This window comes from Jatropha curcas, chromosome 3, assembly GCF_041381405.1.
Source record: "Jatropha curcas cultivar XTBG-Jc1 chromosome 3, XTBG_Jcur_1.0, whole genome shotgun sequence".
NCBI classification, from domain to species: domain Eukaryota; kingdom Viridiplantae; phylum Streptophyta; class Magnoliopsida; order Malpighiales; family Euphorbiaceae; genus Jatropha; species Jatropha curcas.
Genome location: NC_143153.1, coordinates 9,418,477 through 9,445,615, shown reverse-complemented (window position 1 = coordinate 9,445,615; position 27,139 = coordinate 9,418,477). Strand labels below are relative to the sequence as shown.

Genomic DNA, 27,139 nt, shown 5'->3' with positions numbered 1-27,139 from the left:
TTTATAGTAAAAGTGGTCATTTTTATAAATTTGGCCACATAAATATAGAGTTAGCCCTTATTTATATATTTGATGAATATATGCCCACTTTTATCATTGTAAATTTGGCCACAACTATTACGTCAGGAACAAATATATGTTATGCTCAGTTAAATTTTGAAAAGAGTCACATTTTGTTTTTAAAAGTGCGGGTGTTTTGATTATTCAAAAAAGGGGAAAACCAGGATTTTGAATCAGTGTGATTTCATTTATATGTGACCAAGGTTTAAAAGTCAAGGAGTTTGATTGTAAACTCAAAAAATTTGGCTCCAAATTTTATTTCATTTTGGTTGCAATGGACATCGCATTTGCGCACTACTTTCTGAATTTCATTTAAATTTGAAGAAATCAAATTTTGCTTTTAATTTTGAATTTTAATTGAAAAATTATTTAAGTTTAAACAAATTAGAGCTAAAATTTAAGTCTTCCCTTCTTTATTTTCGCTGAAAAGTTTGGAAATTTGTGGTCTTCAATGAATAAGTTCAAAATTTTGGTCTTTAATTTGGCTCCAAAATTTTTTTCATTTTTGTGCACATATTATGTAAAGTGTCCGGTTCTAATAAAGTGAGATAGAGTTAATAAAGAAGGTTGGAAGTGACGCCCAAATGATGCAAATAAACAATAAATACACTTCTTGGAATTACCTTTTGTTTCAGCTATTGTTTTCATAATTAATTATATAATGAAGAAGCATTATAGGGAGAAAACTTAATTTAATTAACTTTCTTAACCCAATAGTTTTTTTTTTATTTTCTCTAAATAATGAGAACGAAGGAAGTATTGTTTTTGTGTTTAAATTTAAATTTTTGTTATTTTTTTACTTTGTGTTTTAATTTTTTATCTTTTATCTTTTGAAATGTGAAAATAATTTTATTTTTCTTTCCATAAAAATTAGAATTATTTGATCCAAAATAATAAAGGTCTTAATTTGGACTTGAACTTAAAATTGGACTTAGTTGAATACAATTGAAATGGTTAGGATAAATTTAGAGCTCAATTTTTCTAAAATTTGTTTTAGGGTGCAGCTAATCCCAAACTTGCAAATTAGGGTACAACAGAAAATATTTAACTAAATATAACTAAAATTATCCTAAGAAAAAAGACAATACATCGTTAATAGTTTTAGAACTAATCATTAACCATACATTTATATTTCACTCATTCATGAAATGGGATCAATTATCAATGATAGAATATCCTCCTTTGATTTGGTATTAGGAGATCCAATCCCATCTCCACATTGATATGTGAATTGAGCAATCCTAGCAATGTTTATCGCTGCTTCTACAAAGGGTTTTGGAAATGAAGTCTCATAGACTAGAAGCACATTTAACTTCTTCCATGCGTTGTCAATCAATTTATTTATGTCTTCACATGCTTGCTTCTCAGAAGCTCAAGTTTCAAGTATATAACATGAAATTGAGTTTACTGTTTCACCTCTAGCTATTTCGGCCTAACAAAAATACAAATCAAAGATGAACAAAACTTGTCAAGCCTAGTAATGTATAAATGAATTAGCAAGAGGTAAAATAATAATTTCCTACTAAAGTTTAACTTAGTACGCTAATTAGTTCCTATTATTTTAAACTTAGTACGCTTAGTTGATTTTAATCGTCACTGAAACGGGAAAAATAAAAAAAAATATGCTCTCATGTATCAATAGAACTCCTAAAATTTTGAAGTCAATTCTCTAAAAAATTCCTCATAATCTTTCAAATTCTCTTATATAAGCATAACTATATATATATTTTGCAATTACATGAGGGTATTTTTCACTTTTCTATGCAATTAACACTCAATTATTTTTTTAATTCACATTGAAGAACCAAATGGTAGGGACTAAATAAACTGTCTGGTGTTTAGGTCAAATCAGCAAATAGTAAATTAACCCACCAGAGAACTCATAGCTAATTTTTAAATATTATATAATTAAGTGTATAGTTTTTGAAATTTAAAATCAATGATTTTATCATTTAAATTGAAATCTATATTATTAATTAAATGAGTACTAAGACATACCGAAAAAGTCGCCAGATCATTTGAAAGACGAAAAATAATGGATGGCCATTTCAACAGGTGATGGTAGTCGCTAAAACATTCAAGTGACACCTTGGAACTACTTTGACAGAGTAAAAGGTAGGTATGAATTAGTAAAACATTTCCTGAAGCAGATCGCCATGCATTTTCGAGGTATTCTTCAAATGGTGGTATAGATTCGTTGAAGCTCCACTTTGCTTCTTGTAAGAATGCTTTGCATAAATCAGCCCACTAAAATCTCTCAAAGAAAAATAAAAACTTTATTAACATATTTGGAAATTCTTTTACGCAATAATTAAAGGTTAAAATCACACTAAAATAGTATTTTGTTTTTTTTTAAATCTCAAGGATTAAATAGTACTATATTTTTAAACAATAGAGCTTGGGCAATGTATTGATCAAGGGTCTTTTGGTAAAATTATTTTTTTCTATAGTTGTTAACTGTTTTAGTAGCACTAGATGTTAGTTGTTTGAATAATTTTTCATAAAACACTAAAAGATAAATGTTATATGGATTAATATTTTATAAAACGTTACCTTAAGCTTTAAAAGTCAGTTAAAATGCTATGTTACCGAACACTATAAAAAAAATAACGTTTAGTATTTTGAGAAAAGTTACGCTAAAAGATAAATGTTATGGATTAACATTTTATAAAACGTTACCTTATGTTTTAAAAGTCAGTTAAATGTTATGTTATCGAATACTATGAAAAAAATAACGTTTATTATTTTGAGAAAAGTTACGTTGTTGTCGAATACGGCCAAGATGCTATAGGACAAATAATCAATATAAAAAAATAAAAATAAAAAGAAGGAAGAAGAAGAAGAAGAAGAAGAAGAAGAAGAAGAAGAAGAAGATGATGGGGCAATACTGCTTTTTGAAGGTAAGGAATGACATCTTGTCCTTGTTCCTTGAGAGCATCAAAACCCATCTCATTAATGGTGTTGAACAAAGCAAGAAAACATATCTTCATATAATCTGGAAGATCTCTCACTGCATTCACATCCCATCTGATCAAAACAAAATATCACCATCGTATATTGATACGTTAACAAAAACTTCCTATATAATTTTATAAATAAAAAATAATTTAGAGAAAAAAGTTTTCACTAAATCATATTATTTTAAATCACACATGAAGACGTTAACAATAATTAAATTAATTTTATATTTTTTATGAATAAGAAACAATTTAGAAAGTATGATTGTCAGAGTTTAAATATTTAATATACTCTTTGATGACAGAAAAGACATTCAATTATTACAATCAAGGGCGGAATGAATTGCAGTTTGAATAAACGATGATCCTCAAACTTTTCAAAATTTAATTTTTTTTTACCCACAAATTTATTTTGTATTCTCAAAATGAAAAATCTTCTTCTTCTTCGTGTATAAAGTCTAGTTCCGCAAAGTACAAACCTCTCAACCGCATCGGTAAATAGCTCCAATTCATTTAGAGTACCATAAATATCGTACATATCATCAATAACAGATATGAACAAGGCAACTTTTGTTATTCCTTGACGGTAAGAACTGAATTGAGGCTCAGAAGCCATTCCCACCTGTTAGTCGAAATTCGGTATGCATGGTTGGCCAACAACCAAAGAACTTTGTCATTCAACTTCGGTATGCATGGTTGGCCAACAACCAAAGAAAGTGAAGGCGATGGTTGGCCAACCACCAAATTCTGCATCTATAAATAGAGCACTTCCATAAGTGTTTTATATCAACTCATTGAGAGAGAAATCCATTAGCTAGGTTCAGAGAGAAAGCTTTGGTGAGAGAAAATTGAGAGTAATTTTCTTGAGTGAATTTATGAGTTGTGGGTTATAAGTGTTGTAAACACTTTGTATAATTTTTCTCCTGTTAGTAAAAGATATGCAGCAGCTCCGGAGACGTAGGCAGAATTGGCCGAACTCCGTTATCAAATTTGTGTGTGTTATTATTCCGCTTTTATTTAGCATTCTCACTAATCTGGTTTTATAGGAAATTTTGCATAATTTCCCAACAACTGGTATCAGAGCCGAAGGTTTCGCCAGGTCCAGCCGGTTAGATAGCGGTACCGAATTCGTGGATATATTTCAAAAATAAATATACCACGACAACGAGAAAATTACGACGAGTCTATCGGTGTTGTCTGCTCGGAAAGTCGTTGCAGAATCGACTTAGTGGTGAATAGTAAAACAGTATCTCAAAGTTGGTGGTGAACAGTACTGTTGGCGTTACTGTTGCTGAACCTGTGACTATTCAGCCAGCACTATTCACGTATAGTACTATTCACTTGTACGATTACTATTCACGTATAGTACTATTTACGTATACTATTACTATTTACGTATAATACTATTTACGTGTACGGTTACTATTCACGTGTACTAACAATCAAGGCGGAGTTAGACTCGAGTGGGAGCAATGGCTGCAGATGAAGGAAAGTGGAAAATTGAAAAATTCGATGGTGCAGATTTTGGCTTTTGGAAAATGCAAATAGAGGATTATCTGTATCAGAAAGGTCTTTTCCAACCTCTCTCCGGAATAAAGCCAGAGGCAATGAAGGAAGAAGATTGGAATCTTCTAGACAGACAAGCACTCGGGGTTATTCGTTTAACCCTCTCCCGCAATGTTGCCTTCAACATAGCAAAAGAAAAGACCACGGTGGGTCTTATGGCGGCTCTTTCCAATATGTACGAAAAGCCATCGGCCGCAAATAAAGTTCACTTGATGAGGCGGTTATTCAATCTACGAATGACGGAAAACGCATCGGTGGCCCAACATCTCAATGAACTCAATACAGTGACAACCCAATTGAGTTCAGTTGAAATTGAATTTGATGAAGAGGTACGAGCATTGATACTTTTGTCTTCCCTACCAGAAAGTTGGAATGCTACTGTCACAGCTGTGAGTAGCTCGTCCGGAAGCAAGAAGTTAAAATTTGATGATGTTCGTGACCTAGTTCTCAGTGAAGAGATCCGACGGAGAGAGTCAGGTGAATCTTCAACTTCTTCAGTCTTGCATACAGAATCGAGAGGAAGAAATTCAACCAGAGGGAATGGACGCGGTAGATCGAACTACCGAGGCAAGTCAAAGGACAGGAGGTCCAAATCCAGGAATCCTAGCAATTTCAATAGAACAAAGACCATCGAATGTTGGAATTGTGGAAAAACTGGTCACTACCAAAATCAGTGCAAGAATGCACCTAAGCACCAGGAGGGGAAGTTAGAGGCAAATGTTGCATCCACCTCAGGAGAAGATGATGCACTTATATGCTCTTTGGAAAGCAAGCAGGAGTCTTGGGTTTTAGACTCCGGTGCATCATTTCATGCAACTTCACAAAAAGAACTCCTTGAAAGGTATGTCCCCAGAAACTTTGGAAAAGTATACCTTGGTAATGACCAACCATGTAATATTGTTGGTAAAGGAGTAGTGAAGATTAAGTTGAATGGGTCTATATGGGAGTTGAAGGATGTCAGACATATTCCTGACCTGAAAAAGAACTTAATCTCAGTAGGTCAGTTGGCTAGTAACGACTACACAATAACCTTCCACAGCGATAAGTGGAAGATTACAAAGGGTGCAATGATGGTTGCTCGTGGAAGTAAGAGTGGTACTCTTTACAGCACAGGAGGAGCAAGCTATTCCATTGTTGTTGCAGCAAACAGTGAAACTCTCAATTTATGGCATCAAAGGCTTGGCCATATGAGTATGAAAGGAATGAAGATTCTACACTCACAGGGAAAACTACCAGGTCTTCAGTCAATTGAAATTGACATGTGTGAAGACTGCATATTTGGAAAGCAGAAAAGAGTCAGCTTTCAGACAAATAGAAGAACCCCAAAGAAGGAGAAACTTGAGCTTGTACACTCCGATGTGTGGGGACCAACTACTGTCTCATCCATTGGTGGGAAACACTACTTTGTGACTTTTATTGATGATCACTCTCGGAAAGTTTGGGTTTACTTTCTAAAATATAAGTCAGAAGTATTTGATGCTTTCAAAATTTGGAAAGCTATGGTTGAAAATGAGACAGGACTGAAAATCAAAAAGCTTAGAACCGACAATGGTGGTGAATATGAAGACACCGGGTTCAAAAAGTTCTGCTATGAGCATGGAATCAAGATGGAGAGAACCGTGCCAGGCACGCCTCAACACAATGGTGTAGCTGAGCGTATGAATCGAACGTTGATAGAAAGAGCCAGAAGCTTATGTGTACAATCAGGCTTACCAAAGCAGTTCTGGGCAGAAGCAGTCAACACAGCAGCTTACTTGATCAACCGAGGTCCATCGGTACCATTGGAGCACAAAATACCAGAAGAGGTATGGAGTGGAAAAGAAGTAAAACTCTCACATCTAAAAGTTTTCGGTTGTGTAGCATATGTGCATATTAGTGATCAAGGCAGGAATAAGCTTGATCCCAAATCTAAGAAATGCACTTTCATCGGCTATGGTGGAGATGAGTTTGGCTACCGCATTTGGGATAACGAAAACAAAAAGGTGATCCGCAGTAGAGATGTGATTTTTAATGAAAATTTGATGTACAAAGACATGCATAAAAGGGAGGCTAGCAACTCAGAGCAGAGTGAGCCAGTATTTATAGATGCAGATGATGTCTCAGATGGACCTGTAACGGAACCAATAGTGGCAAATCCTCAACCAGAGGAAACCGTTGGACAAAGTAGTATGCCGCAGTTCGACATACCACAATCTCTTACTCCAGCTCCTGCATTAAGAAGGTCCTCTCGGCCTCATGTGCCTAACAAGAGATACATGAACTATTTGTTGTTGACAGATGGAGGGGAGCCTGAATGCTACGATGAAGCTTGTCAGACTGGAGATGCTAGCAAGTGGGAACTTGCCATGAAAGATGAGATGCAATCTTTGATCTCCAACCAGACATGGGAACTAGTTGAGTTACCCGTGGGGAAGAAGGCTCTTCACAACAAATGGGTGTACCGGGTGAAAGAGGAGCATGATGGTTCCAAAAGATATAAAGCCCGACTAGTTGTCAAAGGATTCCAACAGAAGGAAGGAATTGACTACACCGACATTTTTGCTCCTGTTGTGAAGCTCAATACTATCAGATCAGTATTGAGTATTGTTGCCATTGAAGATCTTTATCTTGAACAATTGGACGTAAAGACTGCATTTCTTCACGGAGACTTAGATGAAGAGATATACATGCAACAACCAGAAGGTTTTTCAGAAAATAAAAAGAAGAACATGGTGTGCAAACTTAAGAAAAGTTTGTATGGACTAAAACAAGCTCCAAGACAGTGGTACAAAAAGTTCAACAGTTTCATGCACAATGAAGGCTTCCAGAAGTGCAACGCCGACCACTGTTGCTTCTTCAAAAGATACAGGTCCAGCTATATCATTTTACTGCTTTATGTTGATGATATGTTAGTAGCAGGTTCAAATATGGATGATATCAGAAGATTGAAGCAGCAATTGTCAAAAGAGTTTGATATGAAGGACTTGGGTCCAGCTAAGAAAATCCTTGGAATGCAAATCACGAGAGATAGGCAAAGAGGAATTTTGCAATTATCTCAGGAAGAATACATCAACCGTGTTTTGCAAAGATTCAATATGGGTAACGCCAAGCCAGTCAGCACACCCTTGGCAAGTCACTTTCGCTTATCCAAGGATCAATCTCCTCAGACGGAGGAAGAGAAAGACTTCATGGCTAAGGTCCCTTATGCCTCAGCTATTGGGAGTTTGATGTATGCGATGGTCTGTACGAGACCAGACATTGGCTATGCAGTGGGAGTTGTTAGCAGGTTTATGTCCAACCCAGGAAAAACTCATTGGGAAGCAGTCAAGTGGATTTTGAGGTATCTGCGAGGCACCACAGAAAAGTGTTTGTACTTCAATAAGGGAGAGTTGAGAGTACAAGGCTATGTGGACGCAGACTTTGGAGGTGAAGTCGATCACCGAAGAAGCACTACCGGTTATATATTCACTATCGGATCTACAGCTGTTAGTTGGATGTCACAGGTGCAGAAGATCGTCACTTTATCCACTACAGAGGCTGAGTATGTAGCAATGACTGAAGCTAGTAAAGAGATGATATGGCTTCAAGGTTTGTTAACTGAGTTGGGATTCAAACAGGAGAAGAATGTTTTACACAGTGATAGTCAAAGTGCCATACACTTGGCAAAGAATTCAGCATTTCATTCCAGAACCAAGCATATTGGACTTCGTTATCACTTCATCAGATCTCTATTAGAAGATGATGTGTTAATACTGGAGAAGATCCAAGGAAGTAAGAATCCGGCAGATATGTTAACAAAGATAGTGACTATCGATAAGCTGAAGTTGTGTTCAGCTTCAGTTGGCCTGCTAAAGTAACAAAACGAAAAGCTGCTGTATTGATCAAATTGTGAAGACAGATTGAAATCAGTCTTCAAGTGGGAGATTGTTAGTCGAAATTCGTTATGCATGGTTGGCCAACAACCAAAGAACTTTGTCATTCAACTTCGGTATGCATGGTTGGCCAACAACCAAAGAAAGTGAAGGCGATGGTTGGCCAACCACCAAATTCTGCATCTATAAATAGAGCACTTCCATAAGTGTTTTATATCAACTCATTGAGAGAGAAATCCATTAGCTAGGTTTAGAGAGAAAGCTTTGGTGAGAGAAAATTGAGAGTAATTTTCTTGAGTGAATTTATGAGTTGTGGGTTATAAGTGTTGTAAACACTTTGTATAATTTTTCTCCTGTTAGTAAAAGATATGCAGCAGCTCCGGAGACGTAGGCAGAATTGGCCGAACTCCGTTATCAAATTTGTGTGTGTTATTATTCCGCTTTTATTTAGCATTCTCACTAATCTGGTTTTATAGGAAATTTTGCATAATTTCCCAACACCACCGTCCCAAAAAAGCATTCCATTGGCCTATCTTTGCTGAACTTCAACTTATTTATTATTCCTAAATTGTTCCACCACCTAATTGACACAAAATTAACAAATTTAATTACCAGTATATAAACTATTCAAAATTAATTATACATTATCAAATTGGTCCTTAAACTTTCTCAATCAGTTCAATTGGACCCAATAAATGCTTTTGATAAAATTTACATTGAACTTTTAATTTTGGGTTGATTTAACCAGATTCATCCTACAGTTCAAATTAGAAAGTAGACATTGTTGAGCATATTAATAATAAACCAAATTGCAAAATAAGAAAAGTAGATATTGAAAGAAGAACCAAATAAATAGAAAAGTATAGAAATTAAAAAGCATAGAAAACGTAAATGGATGATGATTTGATACTTTATTTATAATATGTGAACTTTGATGATATTTAATAATTTAGATTATGTATTATCCGTTACCAAACAATATCCAAACAATATCCATACGGATATAGTTTTTAATATCCACCCTATCCCATTCTTAACATCTATTGGTTTGAGTTAAATTGTCATCTCAAAAGGGTAGGCCGAGAAAAATCTATTGGACGTAATTGAATTTATTAAGAAAGTTTGTGGACCTATTTGGTATTTTATCCTCAATTACATTTTTCCTCAAATTTTTTTAACCTCGTACCTGTAGATATCTTTCAGATCTCTTTGAAGTACTGATTGTCTCATGTTAAAATCCAACTTTGCAAGTTCAAGTAACTTGTGATTTGCATCCTCTTTCTTACTGTACAATTCTATATACCACCGTGCGTCCAGCATAAGCGCTCTCTGGTGCAGCGGAAGCTCAAGAGTACGTCTAATGCTTTCTTTAATGTAAGATTCTTCTGATCCATTGCTCTGAATATTCTTTAGAAGTATGCTTGTTTCTGCTATTGCCTTGTCCAAAAGCAATTCTCCTTCCAAGGCTAGATAGGAAGCTTCGTACAAACTTAAAATTCCGTTGGCATCCTCTTTTAAGCTAGCTAAGATTTGACCCTTCTCGTCCATGAAATCTCTGAAAACGTCTGCATATAAATCAGAAAAAATTAAAAATCTTGTGAGATTTGAGCTATTATTCTAAAGTTCCTTTTCAGCTTATATTTTCTTTCTTATAGCTTATGGCTTATTTGGAGTTTATGGCCTATTTGGTTTAGTTGCAAACCATGTATGATGGCTGGTGGCGTTGTGGAGCTAATATTTATTAAGTTGTTGGAACTCAAAGAACCAAAAGATTAGAACACATATCTACCGAAACTAGTTGGAATAGGGCTTTAGGACCTGTTTGGTTCAGCGATTTATACTGGTTGATAGCTAATAGTGGTGTTACCATTATTATAATTTTATTAATATGTATTTTTTTTAATTTGTTTATCATCGGTAGCCACCACCATCAGTTACCGGTCACCATTAGACACCAACACTTGCTTCTGATTACGGTTAGCCACTACCACTGGTCAATGGAAAATATCACAGCCACCACTACTAGTCAATGGAAACTATCACAATTTATCATTTTTATGAATTTTTTTCTCATATTTTACCATAAATTTTTAAAATACGAAAATTGCTTATTAAAACATACTATCTGTCCTCTCCTTTCTGGATGACAAACTACTCATGTACCTATGTCCCACATTTTGCTATTAAATTTGTCAGATGCATGCACCCAGCATGGGCAAAACTAAGTTATGTAATGGAAAGAATCAAAAGATTATAGCAATTAATTAAGGGAATATTAATATATGGTATAAAACTTGGTAGTTTTGTAATTAATTTATAGTAATTAATTTAAGGAGTATGAATATATGGTACCTTGAGAAAACTGATAGCCATGTTGTCTGAGGAGCCTAAAGGTAAGAGCAGATGCATGAAGGGATGTTTTCTGGGCTTTGTAAGTGTAATTAACTCCTTCCAAACACCAAATTCCTTCAAGAATTTGCTTTATGTCATTTTGAAAGCGGTGACCCAAACCTAATCTTTGGATGTCATCAACCATTTCAAGAATGGCTAATGACTCAGTATCTTCATCCTTGATCAAACTTCTTACCTCCTCCTCCAGCTTCTTTGCCTTTTCTTTATACATCCGATCCTGCAAATTCCACCATTATTCAAATTTCGAGAAGAAAAAAAGTACTTTAATGACTGTAAATTAAATTGTAACATTTCTATTACATTAAATTAAGCATTTTTGTCTGAATGGTTATTTGAAAGAGATCTTATATTTAAAGCATTGATAGATTTTCTAGGAAAAAGAAAAAGTAAATAGTTTTCATGTATAAGGGGTTAGAAGAAATATTAAGTACATTTACATTCCTGAGAATTGTAGAACTTTTGTATTTTAATATTTTTTTGATCCCTAAGCAAATAACTTCAATGGAAACTTTCCTGTAAAATTTCCATGGATTAAATTTTTCATAATATTTACTAAAGTTGCACTAAAATTATTATGCTAACGGTTTATTAGAAATAAAAATAAATGAATTTTCAAGTTTTGAATTTATTCTAAACATGATAAGTTCATTTACAAATAATTTTATCCGGAATTCATTCATATTTTGAGTTAATTTATACTGACAAGGTACAAGGAAATGACAATTAGCAACGGATTGAACGACAGATGCATTTTCATTAGCGATGAAATATGCAAAATTAAAAAATATATATAACAGTTACCGCATTAACATTATTTAAGGACTGCACAAAATTGTAACTCCATGTAGTTGGTTGATAATTTGCTGATTTCCTCTGGATTGCTGGTTCAGAAATTTGTGAGCTTAACGAAGAGGTTATGTGCCTATTGATAATAAGAATATTATTGGAAGATGATCTCTTTTGTGAAGGGTAAATGGTCATATCTCGTTTTGCTTGCAAAAAGTGAGAATAAAGGCGAGGAAGTGATGCCATTGCTTTTTTGTTTACAAAGACTGAACTTTTTTAGAACTAATAAAGGAATATATATATATAGAGAAATTCCTAAAACATATTAAAATCTACATACCTACTTAAGTATTTTGCGGGCCAGGCTAGTTTAGTGTCGAAATGAAAGTCTAAACCCAATCATCCAAGCTTGGTTGCGTCGGATTCAAAACAGGTCTAAGTACTTGATATATAATTTTTAGTACTTCAATTATATTAGAAATAATTTATTAAAATATAGCGTTACCAATCATATTAAAAAGCACTTAACTAAGTTATTCTAGTTCAGCATACCAAGACATAGCTGAAACGACTTAGAAATTTATTTTTAAAGATTTTTCATTTAAAAATTTAACTGTTAATTCTAAACCGACGATATTATAAAATATTATTATATTTAAAATACATTAATTACTGCCCTATGAAATTATTTAGGGTAAATGCATTTTATATTGCTAGACCAAATTTTGTAAATCAATTCAAACCTAAAGAAAATCAACAAACCAATAGAAAAACCAAGCTAACAATGATTTCGACTGAACCCAACCCGAATCAAACCAAACCAAAAAAAGAAGAAAAAAAAAAAAAAAAAAAAAGCTAAACAATTCTAGAAACCCTCCCCCTCTCCTCCACTCATTTTTCCGACCACTAGAGACCAGCGCCGCGCATCCTCGCCGCAGCAGTTCTAGCCATCCACTCTCCTCTCCTTTCGTTTCTGGCGCGTAGAAGGCGTAGGAGAGCTGCAACCTCCTTCAATCAAGAAGTCGCGTCGAGCCTCCAGCTCCTCGACTTTCCGGCGACCTTGGCTTCTCTCCTGTCGACGAAGAAGCTCCGGTCTCTCCTTCACTCCCTCCTGTCGCTTCCGGCCAGCGTAGCTAACACAAAGAGCTGCAGTTGCGTTTCGATCGGGCAGTAGTGTCGTCAGCATTCTTCTCGCATTTTCAGCAAGACCAGCCGGTGAAACTATCTCCTCTTTCGTTGTCAACTCCTCACCAGCGTATTTTCGGCCACCATTCTCATAAATTCCGGCCAAGCTATCATCGGCAGTTGCATATTTTGGAAAATTGGAGCTGTTTCCGGTCATTTAACCAGAAAATTCATTTTTCCAACGCTATTTTGTAACTAGGTAATTAACCTCTAACCATTATCAGTATAGTTATAAATTCTTTAAATTTTATTAAAGGGATGTGATGTATAAAGTAATTTTGATATAGAAATGAGCATTTCTCACTGTTGCCTGAGTAAATTGCTTAAAAATTTTATTGAACATCTAACCGGCTAGCAAACCGAAGATTTCATCCGGTTCTGACCGGTTCTTGGAACCACCGGTTCTTGGAACCGTCGGTTCTGACCGGTTCTTGGAACCGCCAGTTCGCAGTTCTAAAAAGTTGAAACCAGAACCGAACAATAGGATTCCGATTTCCGTTCCGATTCCCACCGGTTTCAGTTCGGACCGGTTCAGAACCACCGGTTCCGGTTCTGGGAACCCTAATTTAGCCGTGTATGATTGAACATTGCTATTTGGGAACTATTATTTGCATAATATTGCTAACAAAATGATCCAATTATTGCATAATATTGCTATCCATTTCACGCTCGTTGCTCCTTATGAACTTAAGCCCCAAAAGCCCAAGTCCGACAAATGACAAAAGTCTAAAGGCGCATGAAAATGACAATATGATTGGGGAAAATTATGTGTAGAACTATTTGGGGAACCATATGTTGTCAAATTAAGAAAAAAAAAAAGATAAATTTTAAGGATTGTTTATAAAAAAAAAAGTTAAAAAAAATTAGGGGGCGATGACCTCTTCTAACCCTTGAGAAAGTCGGCAAGAGAATGTAGATTTGACCTCCTCAATATTTGTACTCTATCACAAAATTCACATGAAAGGTGAGATGGATAAATTTGTCTAGACTCATGGATCAAATTAATAAAAGTAAAGATTTATTAAAAATTGTTTCCATTTTATTATTTTTTTCCAGTAAATGGTAAAAAAAATACACTCATTGCAAATATAAGTTATTTTTTATTACCTCAATTTATTAATTCTGATACTTTTTTATTTTTTACAAGAATTAAGAAAATGATTGTATCAACTCGATTCTAGAAAGACTATGGGTAATTGATCAAATTACGAGAGATAAAGTTTTTATAATTAAGAGAGATAAAGTTTAGTGGAGATATCTAGATAAGGGTAAAGTTGGGAATAAAATAATTAACAGAGACAAAGTTCAGTGGAGATATCTAGATAAGAGTAAAGTTGGAATAAAATAATTAATGCTATCTTAATTTTCTAAGAGTTCCATATAAATGGAACAAGAAAAAAAGTCAAAAAGTGTTAGAATTAACGGAAATAAGTATTAGTACCTCCCTTCCATAATAATTGTCACATTTGAGAAATTAGTTTGTTTCAAAATACTTGTCACATTTGTGGTTGCTAAAGAGTAATAAATATTTTTTTTCATGTTTACCCTTTATATATGAGTAATAATTATTACTTCAATTTAATGGTTTTCTTAGAGAATTATTATTAAATTAAGGGTAATATAGTCAATTTACTCAATAATTTATTGTAACTTAGACAAAATTTAATAGTTTTCTTAATAGACATGAAATTCCAAATGTGACAAGTATTAAATTAAGGGTAATATAGTCAATTTACTCAATCATTTCTTGTAACTTAGACAAAATTTAATAATTTTCTTAAGAGACATGAAATTCCAAATCTGACGAATATTTTGGAACAAAGGTAGTATTTAATTTGATCCACATGAATGTATAGATCGATTCTAGGTAAGACATTCTCCCATGATAAACTACAAATTAATAACCAACTCATACAAATACATGTTATCCTCTGGTGCTCATAGTTTGGTAAGAGCATTTTATTCATATACTAATTTATTTATTTGGGATCCAATTCTGAATTGTTTGTTATCTTTCTACGATGATTAATGCATATTTCTTTTCAAAAACAAATGTCATCCTCTAGAAAATTCAATGCATATTAAGGGGTGTATTAGATTAAGACTCTATTAGATTTTAAAATTTCAAATGGTATTCAATCTAAATTTTTTTGGAATCTATTAAAATCTTATAGTATTTGATTCAAACTCTTATAAAATCCATAAAAATCTGATCGATTCAATTATACTTTTTAAAAGTCCATACAAATTTGATGATATTAAAAAAAATTATTGATTTCATTAGATTTTAAGGTGCTAGGTATGAATAAAAGAGTCATTCATAAATTCATCATTCAACCCAACAATTTCAAAAATTTTTTAAAATCTAACAGAGTCTTAATCCAATACACATCTTAATAAGGATAGAAGCAGAACAAGTATCTGTGAATTTTAAATGTGTCTGTTTAAATTTTTACTGCTCGTATCTATTTTAAACTCATTTAAATACTCATTTAAGTACCCGTATTTGAATCCGTTTTAATTGTACTACCCATATCTATTCAAAACTCGTTTAAAGTATCTCTTAAATAGGTAGGGAACCCGCGAATCTTAACTATTCAAATTTGAACTTATTTAAAATACATTTTTTACTAATAATGGATAGGGTACGCGCTAGTATCCACCACTGAATCTATTTAATATAGAGGTTAACGGGTAGCGGGTATCCAAATATCTATATATGTACCCTACCTGTATCCATTATGGTAGTAATTTCACTACCCATATCCGTTATGGGTAGTAATTTCACTATCCATATCTGTTCTAAATCCATTTATAACTACCCATATCCTCTTTAAACGGATCGGAGCGGAGCGGGTACTTTAAAATACTTGTAATACTTCCATCCCTACCCTTTAAGATGTAAAACAATGTATTAATTATTGGATTAGTTTCGAATTAATTGATGTGCTGAGAATTTGATATTTCGACAAAAATTAATATTAATGTTGCTGTAAATTTTTAGAATTAATTTGGTTATTTTTAAAATTTTTATGGATTGATTTCAATTAAATAATGATTTAATCAAATAAAAAAATTGAAAAAGCTTTGAAATAGTCAAAAAAAAACTGAAAGAATATAATCTACCATTGTTGTGGCCAGACCATTAGGCTCTATGAGCCGCAGCGATGGGTCATGCATCTTTGTAAATTAATATAAAACTATCTCCTTGTGCGAGCTCTAACAGTTGGTATAAGTCCTGGCTAACAGTGGTTGCTGGTATATATATACTTATTTATTTATTTATTTAAATCTATGATTATTCGACGAGATGGTCACTGTTCAGTCAAACGATGAGAAGTCTATGGCCTTCTAACCACATTGTGACTGTTCTTGGAGATTGGATGGTCGGTCACCGTTCAGTCAAGGGATGAGAAGCATGTGGTCTTCTGACCACATTGTGACTATTTTGGGAGTACAAAATGGTCGTCAGCAACGCTAATCATAGCAAGCCTTTCACCGTTGATGATGGTAATGTTTTAATGAAGAAAAAAATGGTTTTAAGAAGATGACACATTTACTTTTGTCCCTCATTGTTTTTTCAGTTTTTCAATTGGACTCCAAAACCTTTTAATTTATTCAATTAGGTCCTAAAATTAATTTTGATTAAATATATAAAAATCATTGTAATTTCATCAGAGTCAATCGAAATCTATACAAAGGTCTCACCAATTTCATAAAATTCTATATAGAATTATAGTGAAATCTATGAAAATCTTAGAAAATCCTTCAATTCCATCAAACTCAACAATTCTTTGAAAATCTTACATAATGTTAATTCAATACAGCCCTAAATATTAATAGGGACATATTTATTTCCATATATAGAAGTACTTGTTAGGGATTCAAGAAACAAAAGCCAACAATCTCATTTTCCCTTTTTCATTGCTTTTTTAAGGAATAAAAGTTAGTTTTCACGTTTTTTTTTTTTTCAAAAAAATTTCTTATGGAAGGTAACAGAAAAATGATAAACTATAGAGAGATAATAAAAGTAAAAACTAGTTAATTATTTCAATTATAAATTTTGTTAAATACAAATACATAACTTTTTTAAGAATTTTCTACTTAAACAATTTAAAAATAAAATTAAAAAAAGAGAAGACTCGTATATATTAATACTATATTGATTTCAAATGATATAATCGAGATTTTTTTACAACTTGAAAAAATGAATTTAATTTAACTACTTATAAGTTTGTTGGAAAATATTTATAATGATATATAATAAAAAAAATAGTTCATTTTGACATATTAAATAAAATATCATCACAAGTTCAAAAAGAAATTAAAAATTTCCCATAATGCTAGCAAAACAAATGTCCTTTTCTTTATTTTTTTATTAATCACGTGTATTTTCTGGATTAGCACTAAATTTTGCTTGCGCCAGTTCAATCTACTACCTACTAAAGTAAATGATTCTCATTGAGTATTTATGATATATCTATAAAGAAAAAATATAGCCATTTGGGAGGCATTTATGATATATTGAGTATTTATGATTCTTTATTTATGACTATAGCCATTTGGGAGGCATGTTGTCAAATTAAGAAAAAATATGAAATTTTAATTACAAGAATTTAAAAAAATAACACAAAAATTGGTGGGATGGGGGTGGGGGTAGAGATGGCCATATTACGGTTCCGGGAACCGGAACCGTCGGTTCGAACCGGTCCGGAACCGTAACCGGAACCGGTGAGAACCGGAACCGGGCCGAACCGGAACCGGAACCGGAAAATTCCGGTTCGGTTCCGGTTCCAAATTTTCTGGAACCGGAACCGGCGGTTCCAGAGAACCGATCAGAACCGGACTGGAACCGCCAGTTCTCCGGCCGGTTAGAACCGCCGGTTCGAACCGGCGGTTCTAGCCAAACTGTCAGGTTTTTTTTTTTTTTTAAATTTTGTTGTGAAATTTGTTTAAGTTTTTAAAAGAATAAATTTAATTGAAGTATTTTTTAATTTTTTAGGTGTATCTTTTAATTTTTTATGTTCAAATATTTTTTTTTTTTAAACCGGTCTTCAAAATTTAAAATTATGTTCAAACTTTTTTAAACAAAAAATAAATTCAGTTGAAAATATTTTTTGAAAAAAATAATTATGTTCAAGTCTTTAAAAAAAATAAATTTAATTGAAGTATTTTTTAATTTTTTAGGTGTATTTTTTAATTTTTTATGTTCAAATAATTTTTTTTTTTAAACCGGTCTTCAAAATTTAAAATTTAAAATTATGCGATTCGCCGGAAAACCGATCGGAACCGTCGGTTTTATAACCGGATCGGAACCGGAACCGGACAGTTCCAAACCGGAACCGGAACCGGACCTTTTCGGTTCGGTTCCGATTCCAGTTTTTCGGAACTGTAACCGCCGGTTCCGGAACCGTGGCCAAGCCTAGGTGGGGGGGCATGGGCTCTTCCAGCCGCCTGAGAAGGTCGGATTCATATGCAAGTCAACAACCAACTTGTCCAAATAAATGTCATCCTCCAGAAAGTGCAGTGCATATTAATTGTTACCCAATTCTGGCTTCAAAAGATGGGCCAATAATTACAAAAACAGTTCATTTTATTCATTCTCTTTATGGGGACATTTATTTCCATTGGTAGAAGTATTTGTTAGGGATTCAAAAAACAAAAATCGAGAATCTCGTTTTTCTAAATGTTTTTTATTTTTTACAAAAAATAAAAAAATGATAAATTAAGGGATATAACTAAAGTATAAGCAATAAAATAATATATATTTTGCATACTAAAGCTCTATTCGATGAGAGTATTTAGAGTAGTATTTAGTATTTTAATCGAGTTCAAACATTGTTTTAATTAATTATTGTACTCGGTAATGTCACATCTATCCTAACTTTGAGGCAGTATTTATGAAACATTATCTTCATTAACGTTTAACGTTTTATAAATTTTTTATCTAGATTATGTCCATCTCCTTTGTCTTGTTATCTATGACCTTATTATTTTTTATCTTTTTACATTAAACAATTAATTAAATACTTATTCTTACCAAACACTTTTATTTTAAACCACCGTATAAATAACTAACCACTAACAGTTAATATCTAATTGTTAACAGCTAGTAAAATAACTGACAGCTACTACAACACCTAACATCTACTAGAACCGCTGAAATTGCCGAACATGACCTAAGGCATAATCTAGTGGTAAGTGCATATACGACCTGACAATGGATCCCCCTCCTAAATATTCAAAATAATATATATTTTAATATTTCAATGGATTTTTTTTTTTAGTATTACCGGAGGAGAACTCAAACCTAGATCTATTGTCAGATCGTATATGTATTTACTACTGGGCTATGCCTCGATGTGGTCAATAGAAAATGTTATTAAATGTAGATATATAAATTTTTTAAGCATTTTCTAAAAAAAGTTATAGAAACTTATATATATTTGTTAATAATATATTTATTCCAGACGATGGAATCGAAAGTTTTTTACAATTTGAAAAACGAATTTAATTTGAGTACTTATAAATTCATTCGAAAATATGTATAATGATATAAAATAAAAAGATTTCATTTTGACATTAAATAAAATAAAAGTTTCTCTTCCCGACTAAATTAGTATTAAAATAAAGTTGATACTGTTTTTTTCTTTTAAATAGATATTCTTATCTATATCTATCTCTATATAAATTTATAAAAGCTAAAGCACAAAAGTTTACGTGGCACAATTCTAGAGTATTATAAGATACTTATGTGACAAAATGTTAACCTATATATTGAGTTGGAAATAATTTTTATATTTTTAAAAATTATTTTTAATATAATTAATAGAGAACTAAATAATTAAATTAATAGTATTTTCAGTTTTTAAATAATTAATTAAATTAATAATGTCATTAATATTTTAAAAACTTTTCACCTTTTTTTTTTAAAAAAAAATTAACAATAACATTAATATTTATTCTCTTTATTTTCCTTTTTCTACTATTGCAGAATTTGTATAGATATCTATTTTAATATAATTGAAACCTTAAAGAAAATCAAATTAAACTTTCAACAAAAGAAGAAAATTCTTTGCAAACAATATAATATTATTTTCATGACATTTTATTGATGTGAGCTTGATCAATGTGGTGATGGCGATAGAATTATAAAGTGTATTCAATTTCCGATGATCAACTAAGGTATAATTGTGTGATTTATAAAAACCCATAATTATTAGCGTATTTCATCCATATAAAAGCATTTTATTTATTGTTACTATAGTTAAGTGTTTATTTTTGTTCATCATAATGCCACCTAAATCATAAAATTCATTTTTCACAGTGCTTTTTTTTAATGAAACTAAAATTAAAATTCATTTTCTAATGTCATTAATCTGTTAAATAGATAAATATTTAATGATAAAATTGATGTTTATGTTTTGTTTTGTAAAGGGAGATGATAGTACTTCTCAACCTATTCCAAATCAGGGCAAACTTCAATAACATTATTTTTAAGTTTTTAATGTTTATTGAATTTATACCCAGATTTTAGATTATTTATTCAAAATGAATTTAAAAATTGATATTTAAAAAGATTAATTTAAATCTATTAGAATACTTATAAAAATTAAAAATTTTAAACTTAATTATAAACTTGATTTATGTATACATATGTCAATACATTGATCCTTTTGCAAGAATCTGTAAAAAAAATTATTTTTTTATTTTATTTTTTTTACATTAGCAAGTATAATAATAGATATTTTTATTTTTAAAAATAATTATTAATTACAATAAAAATAGTATTTTTGTTTTTAAATATTATACATCGGCACGTGTAGCATGAATAGTTACGAATGATGATAAATTCCAATAAAAATAGATGTTCAATTATACTTAATGTCAAAAAAAAAAAAAAAAAAAAAAAAAGATGTTCAATTATGTATTTTCGTCATGCAACGTGTTTCATACAATAAGGAGAGCAATAAAAGTCTTCTGTCCCTTTCTAAAATGCTTTTCCTTCTTTGTCGTTCGCTTTCCTTTGCAAGGTTTTTATGACTTTTCAGTTAATTTGCCTCGGTATATAAGAGACAAAAAGAGACCAACAATGGTAAGAGAAAAAAAAAAAAAAAAAAGAAAAAAAACAAAATGCTATGGGCATGTTTAGTGGCTCCAACTAGAAAATCACCCTAAAACTACTTTTTTATCCGTTGTACTCTCATTTTAAAATTTAAATATATTGATACCTTACTTTAAAAATTAAACCATATAAAAGGACTGAAGTAATACTTTTTTTTTTAAATGTAATTCATTAATAATAATATGAAAAATTACAAAAAAGCATATAAACTAGACATAAAACTTTACCGACTAATAGAGTTTGTTGATCTTCTAATGAAACAAAGAAATTTATATCCTTTTGAATAATGAAACTAAACCAAAAAAATATAATATTAGATCTTTCCGATTGGAGTTGATCTTAACAAAAAATATAAATCTTTTCATAGCAGTAACTAGTTCATTAATTGATTTAAACGTCAAAATAATAACTTCTCTGGTTCTTCTATAAGTGGATTATTTTTCCAATGATTGGATTATTTTTCCAATAATTTGCAACATATGACGAATACAAATGAGTTTCTACCGCTATGCGTCAATAGTATCAATGGAGGAACATGTTGCACTACCAAAGTCCATCGATCGAAGATCCACACCTGCAATTCAAAATCTAAAGTCTCTAACCAAATAAAATCAAATATCATAGTTTTGTTTAGTAATAAACCCTCAAAAGAAGGCCTGTCCTCACAAAGAATGGACAAAAAAAAAACTATAAATATGGAGACAACCAACCATAACAAAACAAAAAAGACAGATATATTATAAGAAAATACATTTCAGTTTATTAAAGCAAGAAAAGATTAAAAGCAAAAGAAGATGAAGCAAAAGAGATAGTAGAAAGTAGAAGGTATGAGCCACCGCTGATAAACAGCAGCAGCCCCAAACTAAAACTAAGATTAGAAAACTGAAGAGAAAGAGATAGTTTGATGGTAAAAGTAATGAAGTAATACTTAGTGTGGGACCTATTGATTTAAAAATTGATTTTGACTTTGGATCTCCAATTTTTCGAAAAGAAAGACTATTGGTGAAGTCATTTAGAAGGAGAGATTAATGTAAGGAGTTAAGGGCCATAGAGGACTTACCTTAGTCTTTTGGCAAGACCTATGTGGTTGACCGGAGGATAGACTGGCTTGGCTTCTCCTTCTTAGGTAGATAGGAGAGGTGGTGACCTTTCCATCTCAAAGCTTTAGTTTGATTTAGATTTCAAGGAGAAATCTAAGCCAAGTGAGGTTTGAATGACTATGCAGGGTCCAAACCTGGAGAGGGCTTTTTGTGAAGGCTTCGTGAACCAAGGAGGATCCAAGTCAAAGGTAGGAAAACTTAAAATTCTAAGCTAAAGAAAGGGATCAAGGGGAAATTGAGCTGAAGGAATGTGGCCCATTCACTTAGAATACTCAAAAAGAATGAAGGAGATAAAAGAGAGCTAGAAAGCTAAAGGAACATTTCAACCAAAGCTTCTAGAATGTACTTTGCAAGAGTAAGAGATTTAAAGAGATTTATGTGTCTTTTTAGAGTGAAAATTAGGCATGTATTTATAGGAAAACGAAACTGGGGGTGAATAGGTTGAATTTCGATATGGGGTTAGAAGCCAAATAGCTGCCATGAATAAACCTAGCCGCCTTGCCTTAGACGGTCAACCATTGGCTGTTAAATAAATTTTAATGTAGCCTAGATCGTATTGTTCATAGAATTTGTTTATTAAGAATATACAATAAGCGGAAGCATACCTTGATCCATAGCTATTGATTACCTCATTGCGGCAATTCGATTGTCACCGTAACAGTAGATCTATATTTCTTCACTCTTGCCTTTTATCTGTAAGCTCTCTCTTAATGGTTAGAGAATTATCAACAACAACGAGAGTTTTCTTTTCATGTTCTCTCAAACAACCTATCATCGCTATGTATTTGATGTAGCCGTCACACTCTCTTAACCTCCACTATTAATTTCCTTGATCTTTTATAAGGCAGAGGAAGGGTATTAAAACCCTAACTGGTCCTCATCCCATTAAGCCCAATAACCATCATCTTGGGCCGCCTTAATTAGAACTAGCCCTTTAATTACATAGGCCACTTAGATTAAAATAATCTAATAATCTCCCACTTGGCCCATGTGCATTTCTTGAATCTATCATGTCAACCTTAATTAGAATTAAAATGGTCGGATTACGGCGGTCACAAGTTATCAATCGACTTGATTCCTTCCATACATCACAGACCATCTTAATTCATAAGAACTTTAATCAAGAAATGATTCAACAAACAATACATTGTTACAATCAACATTATTGTTATCTCACTCAAACCATTACTGTATACATCTATAATGTGGATAACATATAAATAAGTAAAAACACATCTTTAATTGAATTCCCAAGTGTCACAGTAATATGAGTAAAACAACCATATGTATATATATGTACAAGTTTGAACATCATGCTAACAAGGACTTAGCTATAATGCCCATCCTATAAACATGGCCAGTGAAGATTCTAGGCAATAAGCCTTTAGTTAGCGGATCCGCTATCATCAGATCAGTACCGATATGCTCAATTGACACCTTGTGTTTTTACACTTCTTCTTTCATAGATAGGTACTTTAAATCCATGTGCTTTGCACCCTTAGAATACCTATTGTTCTTGGAAAAGAAAACAGCTACGGAATTATCACAATAAATTCTCAACGATCTAGCTATACTGTCGACAATGCCTAGACCTGAGACAAAGTTTCGCAACCACAATGTGTGAACAGTGGCCTCAAAGCATTGCACAAATTCAGCCTCCATTATGGAAGTAGCAATGACAGACTGCTTTCCACTTTTCCATGAAACTACTCCTCCAGCTAGGAGAAATAAGTAGCGAAATGTAGACTTTCTCGAATCTACACAACCGACATAGTCTAAATCCGAGTATCCCACCACTTCTAGATGGCTGGACTTTCTATAGGTGAGTATATGATCCTTAGCACCTTGTAAATACCTAAGTACTTTTTTTGCAGCTTTCTAATGGTCCATCCTAAGATTACTTTGATATCACCCTAACATTCCTACGGCGAAACTAATATCCGGTCGAGTACATGTTTGAACATACATTAAGCTCCCAACTACTGACGCATAGGGAATAGACTTCATCTCTTTATGTTCCAAATCATTCTTAGGACATTGCATTTCGCTGAACCTATTTCCTTTCTGAATTGGAACTATTCCTGCGAAGCATTTTTCCATTCCGAATCTCTCTAATACCTTATTAATGTAAGCTCTTTGTGACAATCCTAACAGTCCTAGTGATCTTTCACAGAATATTTCTATTCATATCACATAGGATGCCTCACCCATATCTTTCATTTCAAAGTTCTTAGAGAGAAAAGCCTTTATATCAACGTAACAACCCAACATCATTCGCAGCAAGAAGAATGTCGTCAATATATAGGACTAACATGATGAACTTGCTCCCACTGACCTTAATATAAATACACCGATCAACAGTCTTTTCTATAAATCCATATGAAGTGATGGTATTATTGAACTTAAGATACCATTGACGGGCAGCTTGCTTCAGTCCATATATTGACTTCTTTAACTTACACACCAAATTTTCCTTTCCTGTGACCACAAAACCCTGTGGTTAGTCCATATATACTTCCTCCTCTAAGTCACTATTAAGAAAGGCTGTCTTTACATCCATTTGGTGAAGCTCTAGATCATAATGAGCCACCAAAGCCAAAATAATTCTTAACGAGTCCTTTTTGGAAACTGGAGAAAAGGTCTCTTTATAGTTAATGCTATCCTTCTAAGTGTAACCTTTAGCAACAAGTCGGGCCTTGTATCTTTCAATGTTGCCCTTAGAGTCCTGTTAGATCTTGAAGACCCATTTACAACCAATTTGTTTTGAACCCTTAAGCAACTCAACTAAGTCTCAGACTTGATTATCACTCATTGATTGCATCTCTTCTTTCATGGCATTAAACCACTTTTCAGAATTATCACATTCCATGGCTTTTTAGAAAGAGACTGGATCCTTATCAATGCTCAATTCACATTCATGCTCAAGTGAGTAAACCACATAATCACTAGAAATAGCTTGCCTTCTTTGCCTTTATGACCTCCGTAATGCTATTTCTTGTGGAACCACCTACTCATTCGTGACTTGTTCATTATTAATTGGTTCATCATTTATATGGTCTCTTTGTGGGTTTGGAATGTTGTTTTATTATTCGACCGTGATGATAGACCGTGATACAACAAGAGGAACAACAACTGAAGAAAAGATATTAGGAGAATCCACCTGAGTTGGATTTAGAATCTGAATCTCTTTCACATCCACTTTACATGATTCAACACTCCCACTAAATTGGCCGTTTTCAATAAACTGAGTATTACCAGACTCAACAATTCTTGTACTATGGTTAGGACAGAAAAATCTATACCCTTTTGATTTTTTAAGATATCTTATGAAAAATCCACTAACCTTTCTAGCATCAAGCTTCTTTTCATGTGGATTATATATCCTAACTTCTGCTGGGCAACTCAAACATGAAGATGCCTTAAACTAGGTGTCCTTCCTGTCCACAGTTCATAAGGGGTCTTAGAAACTGCCTTACTAGGAATCCTATTAAGTAAATATGCAGCAGTCTTTAATGCATGCATCCATAATGATAAAGGTACAGTACTGATAGTTAACATACTCCTAACCATTTCCATAAGAGTACGATTCTGCCTTTCAGCTACACCATTCTGTTGAGGTGTACCCGGCATTGTGTATTGCATGCAAATACCACGAATTTTAAGAAACTTTGCAAATGGATCTTGACATTGTCCATTTTCATTAAATTTACCATAATATTCACCACCTCTATCACATCTCACAACTTTAACTTTTCTATTTAACTGCCTCTCTACCTTATCAATGAATACCTCAAGGATATCCACTGATTGAGACTTTTCATGTAGCAAATAAATATAACCATACCGTGAGAAATCATCAATAAAAGTGATTAAATATTTCTCTACACCCCAAGAGGGAACATCAAAAGAACCACAAATATCTGTGTTTATAAGATCAAGCAATTCACTGCTTCTTGTGGCTGGATTTTTTAATGTGTGCTTAGTTTGCTTACCTTTAATGCAACCTATACACACGTTCCAGTTAATAAAATCCAATTGAGGTAAGATTTCACTTTTCACTAACCTTAAGATCCTTTCTATGGATATGTGACCTAGCCTTTGATGCCACAAGAAAACAGAACATTCATATATTATGTGCACTACATTTATTACCTATATTGTGCTTAACATTAAACAGGGATTCAATAAATTCAACATCAAGATTAAAACGATACAAACTATCAATCAAAGTACTAGAACCGTAATAGTACTTATGTTTGTACAATGAAAAAACACCATTACAAATCTTTAAATTAAAAACAATATTGTCCAACCTCCCTACAGAAACCAAAATTCTGGCACATTCAGGAACATAGAGACACTTTTCAAGATCCAGAAAACAACCAGTGTCGAGGATCAATCTATAAGTCCCAATTCCCTCTATTCGTGCCTTCATTCTATTTCCCATATACAGGAACTTTTCAGTTTCGTTTATAGGTTGGATCGAAAGAAATCTTTGTATAACATAAGACACATGAGTAGTTGCACCAGAATCTAACCACCAGGTGTTATTAGACACTTCAATAAGATTTGATTCAAAACATACTGAAACATAAGATATACCTTTCTTTTCGAACCAAATCTTCCTTTTAGGACAATCCTTCTTGAAGTGACCATTCTTCCTACAGAAGTAGCACTTCAGCTCCTTACGAATTTGGCCCTCATTGACCTTCATTGGGGCTTTGTCCTTTTTCTTGCCTTTCTTCCCTGATTTGTTGTTGCTGCTACTAGCTCCATTGTGAAATGTGAGATTGTCAGAGTGTTCCTTCAATTTCTTTAATCTCCCTTCCTCTTGAACCAATATGCCCTTGATTTCCTAAATGTTCCATTTTCCCTTGAGGGTGTTGTAATTCACCTGGAGCTAACTAAACTCAAGAGGAAGTGAGTTAATAATAAATTGTACTAAAAAGGATTCACTCACATCCATTCCCATTGATTTCAATTTGGCTACCAAATTCTGCATGCCAGTCACATGATCATGAATGGATTGTAACCAATCAAACTTCTTGGTCGTTAGCTAACTCATCAAGGATCCTACGATGGACTTGTCAGCTATGT

General features: G+C 32.8%; 1 pseudogene; it reads right to left on the bottom strand.

Annotated features, from left to right (window-relative positions):
- Positions 1 to 1,201: 1,201 nt before the first annotated feature.
- LOC105644039 (putative terpene synthase 12) lies at positions 1,202 to 11,878 on the bottom strand (annotated as a pseudogene).
- Positions 11,879 to 27,139: the final 15,261 nt, after the last annotated feature.